The following is an 11,336-nucleotide window of genomic DNA, read 5'->3' on the forward strand; positions in this document are numbered from 1 at the left end:
CTTTAAGGGGCCATTTTTTTACTTTTCGTCCCGTGCCCCATATACGTTTGGACCGGCCCTGATGAATCGATTCATTCGGCCGGTAGCCTTGTAGCCAACAAGCAACGTTTCTTAGCCACCAGAATCCGGGTAGCTCTTAGTTCTAGTTCCTCCAATGAAACGGAGAAGAACCTCCACAAACAACCACCACCTCATAGAGTTTTCCGATTTTGAATCCTCCGAAAATGAATAACAACATTATTCAGTAATCAATATTCACGTATCAAACTTATTTAATATAAGTTGTTAGAGACAGTTAAAAGATAGTATTTTGTTAGTGTGCAGTACAAAGAGCTCGAATGGTTGACTGACTATGGCGTATTTTGTGACGAAGTTGTTGGAGTTCCTTAGCTTCCGGTGATAATACTAAAAATACTAATAAAATATGGTTAAATATATTAGTATTTTTAAATTAATATTTATAAAATAAGGATAAATATGATATAAAAACATTCATATTTGATATACGGGGTTAAAATCTGGAGATAATGATAAAGAATAAGAATATAACTAAATATGTAACACCCCAAATTTCAAATATCGATTAAATGAAAAATAATCGCTCCAACATCCCCTCAGATCGATTCCAACACTTAATTATTGACTAAAAAAAACTACAGCGGAAGCAAATAAAATAAATATAGTCTTCAACCGAAGAGCTTCGGGTGTTACGACTTTGCGGAACTCCTTTGTCTTCTTGTTGATCAATCCTTCTCCCTAGCCCTCTTACTGCCACTTGTTAAATAGTTTCATAGGTTGCGCACATTTAAAGTTTCTAAAAGGGTAAACCTAGGGCCTAGTGAGTTCGTGTTGCACATAGATGTTCATCACTTAAAAAAACAAAAGGTTTTATCATATAGTTTCAATAAATCATACAACAAGCATATCACCCGATGACATAATTTAGGGGAGCGATTAATTATCCAGAGAAAGAACCAAAGGTTCAGTTCCCTTCTCCTTGAGACAACTCATCATCCATTGTACTCAACTATTTTAAATATCCAAGGAAATGAGTATAAATCTCAATTCCCATCCCCGCGATCACACACATCCGTCATGCTCACGACGATTAAATACCCCACCCATTCCTACTAAACATGTCACCCAAAAACACACACACACACACACAATAGATAACAAATCCAAAATAACATTTACACGCAACCATACTTATCATAACACATACTGTCAATTAATAAATAAAAACCGCATGATAAACATTTATGCACGACCAACCACAGAACACGAAAAAACTCACCTCGTAACCGATAAGTCCTAACCGAAGCTTTGTTGCTAACCTGCACCGTATATTATGCCAACAAATCTTTCTAAGGTCGCAATACTAGATAAGCATCCTATATGTTTATTTTGGTTCAATTATCCACATGTCTTATTCGACCAGACAATAATTATTAACTAACATATCCATCATTTTTGTAACAATTTTAATTCAAATGTACCGCATTATATGACCACATTGCCAGTATATTATTTTTTAACGAAACAAATCATCTTTGACTTACGAGTTAAAATAATAGAATTTTACTCTTTGAAAAAAAAATTAATTAATTAATAAAAATCTTTTCCCAAATAAACAAAATATAAAAGTGTGAAAATGCATAATGTAATTTCTAACGAAATAGCATGTTATGAAAACTCCGAGGACTAAAGTTGCAATTTCATGAACTCAAATCTTTCGACAATTCGGTGGGTTTGTTTTACATGGCTTAGGGTTAAGTTTTTAAAATCATTCAAAATGTAAGGACCACCTATGTAAATATCATTTCAATTCCATGTAAAAAATAAGGTTTGAAACTGCAGCTTTGAAAAAGAAAAAGAAAACAAAGAAAGTAGGAAACACCCCCAATTTATACTTTGGTTTAAAAGTTGTGGATCCGAATTCTCATCTTCTTAACCCGAAAACTAACCATTTGCAGCCATTTTTTAAAACGATGAAGCTCCTAAAATTACTTTAAATGCTTAACTAAAACTGTCATCAACTATCTCCACTTCATACTAACAATTATCCATAAACAATTTTCAAAATCATACTTCATAACACAGTGAATTAGACAAATTATATAAAAAAAACGTTCCTTAAAATTCTTTGTCAAATTGATTTTGGTTGGATGAAATTGAGACAGTAGGTTGAACCAAAATACGTTTAACATGTATATAAACCTATCTAAGCAACTATATCAAACTTAAATCGAATGAGCATACTTTAATTCCTAAGAACAACTCCGAAAATCTTCATGAACTTCAAACCCTGACTTCATATATTGTTTCTCCAACCTTTCTTGCAATTTTTGTGGGCATTCCACTCTATTTCTCGTGCCTTTTATAATGCCCAAGTTTGTAACCTTTCTAATTAACCCAAAAGTCCAAATTTATGACTCTAATGAAAATGATGGGTTTTGGAATTAAAATTCCATAATTTCTCTATTTACTCATAATTAAATCCTTAATCATAATGATAATAATACATTTAGATAATATATTTATATATTTATTTTAATTTGAGTTATCACAAAATATGAAATAGATAAGGAAGAATTTCGAAGATAACATAAAAGACGAGGTTAGCGCCGCGAAAGAAATGGATTAGCGACACGAATATAGGTTTTATTTCAAGAAAAGTCGATGAGGATAAGGGTTAGCGTCAAAAAGATAAAGACTTAGCGCCATTAAGTTTATTTTCTTATAAATACGAGATATTCACATGTCAAAAAGGTGCGTGTAGATAAGAAACTTTTTTAGGTACGAAAAATAATCATTTCTTTCGTCCTAGAAGGCAGAAGAGTTGTAGATGTGATATCTTGAAGAATTGTGGAAGAAATATTAAAGAAAAGTATTACGTTTGTAATGTTTAGCATGTTTTTTACTTGTTTTTTTTTTCTATAAACATGAGAGGCTAAAAACCTAATCTTCTACTTAAATGTAGATGAAGTAAAGTACTATGATGTAAAATTGATTTTGAAGTTTTAAAGATGGTATAAAACTGATTCTTGATTAAATCTTTGTTCTTTCTTGTTAAAGTTTTGATTTTAATTACTTATATTTGAGTTATATATAGTTTAGACTAGAAATCTGATTATTGCGGCTTGTTTCTTAATAGCTTTAGATCATAGAGTAGTGATTTAACAAATCTTAGTGTTAAGTAATATTTATTGGTAATTTTAGCATTTAAGAGAGCATTAGTTTCACAAACTATGCTAGGTTTAATTTTATGAATCTTAATATTAAACTCATGATAAAATCATAAGTAGTTTAAAAAATTAATTAGTTTATAAGTTTCTAGTTTTATAGTTATTCGAAGTTTCAGTGGAACTGCTTCAAAAATCATTATCTTTACTTTAGTTTTCGTTTTTTTTTCAATTTTACGGTTGTTTTCAGATTATTTTTATTTTTGTAGTAATAGTTAATGACAAGAGGTTCAGTTCCAGTCTTGCTTCCCCATACAAAGAACTCGAACGCGAATTGAATCAAATACAAAAAGTGGTCAGGTTAGAAAAAGTAGTCGATCAAATAGACGACCATTTATTGGAAAGGAGGTATCATGATTTAGAAGAGGATCAGAACAATCCAAAGAAATGATGGACACACTCACTCTATAGGAATATGTTATTATGACGCAAGAAGTTATCAGTCCTTGATTATTCCTACCCATAATTCCCGCTACAATAAATTTTGAATTGAAATGCCAATTCTTAAACATGCTCAAAGTGACACCATTTTTTGGCAAGGATCACGAAGATGCCAAAAAACATATTAATGAAGATCTAAAAATTATGGACTTCTTCAACATTTCAGGAGTATCAAGGGATGCAGGGATGTTACGAGTATTATCGGTCACATTAAAAGATGTGGCTAAGAGTTGGTTTAAATCATTAATGACCATATCGATTACAACAGGAGATACACTAATACCAAAATTTCTACAATAATTCAACCCACCTTAATGAATTGCCAAGATGAAAGCAAAAAAATAATTTTTCACAAATAGAAGGGGACATTATTCGAAGCTTAGGATCGATACAAGAATGTATTGTTAAATTGTCCACAACAGGACCGCAATAGGCATCAAGAGATCCAAACATATTATTATGAGAACAGGAGATATCCAAAGATATCTAGGAAAAGGTTTGAGAACTCAAACCTTGAGATAAACACAACAATGGAACCAAATAATTTTTCCAGTCAAGTCTGGATAAAACCAGTCAAGCCTTGAAGATAATAAGCAACAAAGTATTCAAGATAATAATAAAGAGTATTAAAAGTATGAATAGGAACAAGAACAAAGAGAATGTAAAAATGATTGACTGAATGATTCTTGATTGATACTTTAAAAATGTGAAAATAGGGTATGGAATTACATGGGGTGATGGTCCTATTTATACTAACTTTGGATCAATAACAAAAAAGACACATATACAAAAAGTTAACTGCAGATCAACCACCTGACATATCATTGTGCTTGAACTTGTTTCATACATGTACCACAGTAAATAAGACAAATTACTAACAACCAAAACAATGCTAATCTTCAAATCATCCAGTCACTTCTATATCGGAAATCTTCACTCCCTCAGAAACTTCACACTTTCAACATGCATACATCTCAGAATCTAGATTTCCTCGGATTGTCTAAGGATCACTTTTCCTGTTCTAAGTCTCCCCTAATTGACCTTTACAATCATCAAGATTTTACATTTTCTCTCCAAAGACGAATAGATATGCCTTTTGCAACCAACTTCTAATTTCAATCCACCACATGAACTCATCATTTCTTGCTTTGCTTCTTTGGATACTTTAGACTTGGTGGATTTGTAGGTGAACTTTGGAAGCACATTGGACTAAATCAAGTGCTTTTTCCTAACCATGAAAATTTCCTTCTTGTTTGAATTCTTCTTCTTGTAAACGTATCCAAGCTCCAGATCTATAATAGGACGTTAATTGAATAGATCAACTTCTTCCAGCTCAATGTTGATGGGAGCAAGAAGATTTATGGTTCCAAAGACTGGAGAAAACTCAACATCTGAATGGCCGGATTTAGCTATATAATCTTTCAGGAAATTCAGAACAACATTGAATGATATGATGCCTAGTTCAGAGGTTTGATTTTCCTTAAGATGAGCATCAATTCCAAGAACATTGTTGGGATTGATAGTAGGAAAGTCAGCATCCGATATCGCAATCTTCTTCTATGAGTTATAAGATAAGTAGTAGTTGTAAAGAATGTAGTCCTATCCAAAATTGATTAATACTTTCATTACACATCCATTAATTAGTGTAATTCTTCGTTTTAACCATGCTTCTTTCTCTGGAAAGAGCATTAATGGAGTAGAAGGTACTCAACCGCTCTCTTTCAATCCGAAGAAGAATTTCTTGTTCGTCAGAAAGGTGTAGTGTAGTGAATTTCACATAGAATCTATCATGTAGGGAGATTGGTAGATTGAGCTTTTCGGAATGAGAAGTATGAGGAGCATGACTCACAAAAGGAACCTTGTGATGCTCATACAATCTACCTTCATGGTAATATGGGGAAATTCCAGATAGAGGATTTGGAGAATCCTTCAAAGCTTGAATCTAAAGACTTTCTATAGCTTCATTGATTTGATCTTGTGACCACCCTTAGACTTTTTCAACGGCTTCATCGGGATGATATGAGAAAATGTAAATCCATTCCCTTTATCTTTAATTGGAGCTCGAACGGTGACTTTTATAACTTCCTGAGCTATTACAGTCACAGTCACTTCAAAAATTGGTAAGGCCAATTTAGGAGCAGGAAGACCACCATCCTTTTTGATAAGGGACCCTTCATCAATTGCAATGATCTTGGGAGTATGAATTGGAGGTGGCACCGGTTGAGTTACTCAAAAAGCATCAAATGTTAGTTTTCTTTTGATTTTTGCCATCTCAATGTTGTATTTGAAGGAGTTGGCCAGATTTGATGGCTAAGAAGACCAATTCCTTTTCTCTTCATAGGAAATGGTTTTTACAAAAGTAGGTGGCTCTTTCTCAGACCAGAGTACTAAGACGACTTCCTCATTCATGATCATCTCATCATCATCTTCTTCAACAACGGTTTCATCTTAGGGTTGGAATTTCGAGCTTGGCTTCCATCCAGTCAGAGCAATTTATGCCCTTCTTGCATCGGAAGGCCCTGCAGTGTAAGCAATGTGTTGAACCTGAGATCTCCAAGCTTATAGACAACCTTCTGAAAGCTGACATTGGCAGTTGGAGCTTGATCTTACAGAGTGTCGAGAATATTTTGAAAATGGAGAGGACCTCATTGAACTTGTAACTCGGAATATCCATGAAGTGTTGGGTAGACCGAATAACTTGGATTAATACTTGCTGCATGATGAGATTCATTCCATATTTAGCTCGGATCTCCTTCCAAGGCGTTGGATCCGCTTCTCATGATGAACATGGGTTTGCTTGATGAGATCTCTTGTTACAGATACCACGTCATCATGGACTTTTAGATTTTTCTCCATGGTCTGAATGTGAGTATCCCAATTTTCAGAATATCTTCGGTCAGACTCCTCGAGAGTGTGTTTGAGGCACATAGAAATGAGTTGATCCAACTGTTGTTCTCGTTCTTGAATTGAAGGGGTGGCAACTTGGACTTCAGAAATGGATTTAAGGACTAAATCTAGTTTTGAATCGAGAGCTCCAACCTAAGCATTCATAGTATCAACCTTCGCATCAACATGCTCAATCTTCTCATGTATTTCGAGCAGAGCGAAGGGATCCGCTATATGCTCGTCCCATGATCCAATATCCGAACTGGATTCTTTACTTGACTTGCTTCTTTCATCATCACTTTCGTCTCCACCATCATTAGTGTTATCACAAATCACACCACCAACTAGATGTTATTACTCTTGATTATCTTCGCCACCACTACCAAGGTCCCTGTCTTCGGAAGACGATTGGAAGTCAAATTCGACTTGTGGTTTGGAGAAGGAAGCTTGGAGAAACTTGAACTGACAACTATAAGGAATTACATTGGTGATCTCAATGTTAGAATCAACAAACATGCTTTGATAACCATTTTCAATATCTGCATCATCATGAGGAAGATCATATGAAGCCAGAGTGGAGTCAAGAACATCTCTTGTAGCTTCTTTGTTGTCCTGAGGATGCTCTTCCAAATTTTTCTTTGGATTGGGAACATATGCACTCGGAGTCTTTTCTGCAACATTAGCAGCTGAATCATCCGGTTGAGTGGGAACATCATGTTGAGTTTGATAGTGGACTTGTTGAACTCATTTCCAACATTAGAAAGAAAAGCATCAACATCAACATCTTATGGAAACTAAAGATCACAAGGAAAGGTACCAGCAGCTCGAAGTTGCATCCTTGTAATAGTGTATTCAATTTGACAACGAGTGAGATTGGGACATCGGAGTTGAGTCCTATCAAGTAAATCATTCGAATCCAAGTTAGTAGCACACAAACTTCCTTTACCTCTACAGGGTATCAGTTTGATTGACGCTTCCAAAGTTGAAGGGACAACTCCTAATTCAGAAAGCTTAGGATATGTAGCGGAAGCCATAGACCGTGCTTGTGTTGAAAGAAAAGGATGTAGTTTGACTAGTGTGTGTGTTCCAGTGGCTCCAAGGAACATTTTTTAATCCCAACACCACCCTTTTGGGAGGGTTGGGGTAGATTATGTGTAGATTCCTTGTGTGTGTGTGTGCAAGTGTTTTTGAGACTCTGAAGGGTACTTCGGTCGAATGAGCGGGTAGGGTAGGCAGAGACCTAGAGTCAGTTCGGAAACTGATATGTGAATCTCGTTGAGAGGATCCACCGGTTTAGGATCTCTTTTTGGCTTTGACTTTTGAAGGGGATCAATTTCTCTTCTTGGCAGACATCTTGATCCTAGCACCAGAAGTTGTTGGTATATTCTCTTTTGAGGGGATAACATCTGATATTTGCGTAGGATTTAGTGGGTCAATTAAAACTGAAACCTTGCGATGTTGTTTCTTGAACGGAGAGTCGGAAGGAATAGAGTCCAACATATGTTGTGGCAATCATTGGATGGGTCCAAAGGAGTTCTGGTTTGGAAGTCTATAAGATTTGATAATTTAAAAAGAAAAATATACCTCAGTAGGATCTGATTTGAGAGGAATAAGTTCACATCTGTCCGAGTACATTTGTTGAAGTGTTAGAGCGCAGAACATTGAACTTGAAATCTCATTTGATTTCCGACGAATGGCAAATATTTGAAAATCTTGCCACAAAATTTATGGTAGATCGACGACATTAGATTTATCGGTGAATATGTTGTAAACCAGATAAAGCCAATCTTTGCTCATGGAGTTTGAGCCTCTGTGCTTGTCGGAAACGCCTTTCATAATCATGTGCATCAAAATCGTCTACATTCCAGTAACAACCTATTTCTTGAATTCTTTGAACTTGTACTCCCTTTTAAAACTGATTTCAGTAAAGAAACCTTGAAATTATTCAGGATTGGGTTCAACGACTTTCAAACCCTTAGGATTTGGGGAAATCCCAATCAACTTGAGGAAGGTTTCTTTGGTAACAGGAACGATCCTGTCATCGATGATGTAGCACTCAAGAACATCATTGTCGATTTTCACTCTCTTGAATGCCTTGTTTAATAATCATAGAGAGAAGCTAGAGTATGGTATTTTGGTAAGTAGAACAAGGATGGGATGGCGGGAGATGTATTCAATCATCACATGAATAGATTTATCATAGTCTCGAGGATCGTGTGAAAGGAGTTGAGTGGTGTCCTTCTGAATAGGTTCAGATGTAGAAGATGATGCATATCCTTTAGAGGATTTCTTTTTTGATAGGGAATTTGTGATCTTGGATGCCAAATATGAGTTTTTGAAGCTTTGATGAAAAACACAGGGTACATAGAAAGGTTCTAATTCAAAGAGATATAAAAGAGCATATGTGACAACCCGCAAATTTCTATCTTGTAAAGTCAATTCAATCAATCAAAATCCAGATTTGTTTCCGTTACCTTTTAGCCTTGTTAAAGGTCATTTTAATGAGTTATAAGCCTAGTACACTCAAGGATCGTGTGTTAGGAAGTGTTAGCTTAAGATCATTGAGTTGCAATCGAGCCGGAAACACCCTCACAAGTAGTTGACGGTCGTGAACCCATCTTGGGCCGTGAACTCATGCTATATACATGAGTTTTAGCCATTTTTGATTCATTTCTCAACCCTTGGCCGTGAACCTCTCAAGTATCATCCACAAGAACTTCAATCTTTCACTCTTAAACACCTCTTTCCTTTACTACTCCATATAAGCTTACTAGGATCTTCAAACACTTGCCAAAACACGAAGATCTTGAACTGTTCTGTAAGTCCCCAATCTGCTTGTGTATCAATCAGATCCAATTGATGGTGCGGAATCCCAATCAAGTGGATGATACCAGATCAAAATAGAGAAGAAGTAGAAGAAGAATAATATGGAGGATCTTCAGCTGTTCAAGGATATTCCCCTACAAGGCCTTCGCTAGATGAAGCCTCTATCAGGTTAGCAAGGCACTTGTCACAACAACATAGTCCAGTACCTTCCTCATGTAGAAAAGGTATATCTATTGAGGAATGTCATTCAGGGGATGATGATCCTACTATGTCCAAGCTCAGAGAAGAAATCGGCATTTGTAAATCAGAAAAACATTAAGAATGACATTCTGATTGAACAACATGATATAAGGATTGCTGAACTTGAAGCTGATAATGCTCTAAAGTCAAAGAAAATCTCTAACTTGCAGACTAATCTTGGATCCTTGACTGCATTCTATTTCAGCTTAAAGAACAAACTTTTTGAAGAACTTGGTGATAGGTTTAATTCTTTATTTCCACAGCCTCCATCTAATGTGGATGCCTCCAGTGCTCAAGCTCAGTCTCCTCCTCATGACAACCCGGTAGATCAACCCTCTCTCAGAACCACAAGGGTGGTTGATCGATTTGAAAAGGAACCAGCTCAAGCTCCTCACATTGTTACTTTGAAACTTTGCAAAGCTGCGTCATCTTATAATAAGCAAAAGTATCTATTCAAGAGGAACTCAAATCAAAATGCTCGTGGAGGCCAACCCCAAATCACTGTTACAGATCTTGAACAGAGATGTTTTGGTGGCACGTATGGAGATAGATCTGGAATTGTGTCATGGGGATTTCATGATGAATTACAATTATGGCTTGTGAAGCGGAAAAGTGCCAATGTGGAATATTACAAGAGCATACATGATTTCAACTCTTTTACGAGAGTTGACTTGTCTGAACTTGCTGATGCTCCCTTTCTCAATCCAGGAAATGTTCCTCAAGCGACTAAATTCAAGCATTTCCTGGAAGATCAAGTAAAAGGGGATTTCTTAGTATGAAGACTGTTGAATCCTTTCTCAAGAGCCACCCTGACGTTCTTAATCCATTGACTGGCAAGCCTATGCAGACAGTGATGTGGCCAACCACTAATCAAGTGAGACAGATCCCTATCTTGTAGAAATTCCACGATGGTTCTTTAAGAAACATGCTCTACTTGGTATTTGATGAAGCCACAACTTCTGTTGTCATCAAATTCCCAGATGGCTGTTTCTGTTTGTTTGACAAGAAGGATCTTTTTCAATTTGGAAAGTGGGATATTCATCACTTGGCTCTTCATCAAATCCGGGTTGTTGAAGAGATCTTTGACTCTGCCGCTAAGGAGTACACTGGAATAGTTGTGGAGATCATTAAGGAGCAGATGTGGTGTGGTGCCATGGAAGGATCTGATGTACTAATCATTGAGAAAGACTGAGTCAATGCTAGCCACAAACCAAGGGGGAGATTGATAGGTCATAATTATGTGGTTTGGGCTAGCCATCCATCTTGTATAAGTCTTTGTAGGGGTTTGGGCATTATTTTGGTATATGTAACTTTTGTAGTTGTGTACGGCCGTGGTCGTGTGTACGGCCGTACACGGGTGTTCGGCTAGTGGTCATATATATAGAGCTTTTCAGTGTCAGTCATTGAGTGACGTATGTGTGTGTATCCAAGGTGTACCTGACGTTTTTGTGATATTAACGTGTGCATGCATGGCTTAATCTTTTCTCTACTCTATTCTTATTCTGATTGATTACTATTTTTTTTATTACTGGTTTGGATCATTGAAATCGGGACTTACATGTTCTTCATCATTTTGGGCCGTGAACATCAACTTGGGCCGTGAACATCAACTTAGGTCGTGAACCATTCATCAAGTTGGGTCGTGAACCATCCTTCCTTTGGGCTGTGAACACCCCTTCGACCTCCTAACTTGCTTCT

This window comes from Lactuca virosa, chromosome 9 (assembly GCF_052849685.1).
Source record: "Lactuca virosa cultivar CGN04683 chromosome 9, Lactuca_virosa_CGN04683_v6, whole genome shotgun sequence".
Classification (NCBI taxonomy): Eukaryota; Viridiplantae; Streptophyta; class Magnoliopsida; order Asterales; family Asteraceae; genus Lactuca; species Lactuca virosa.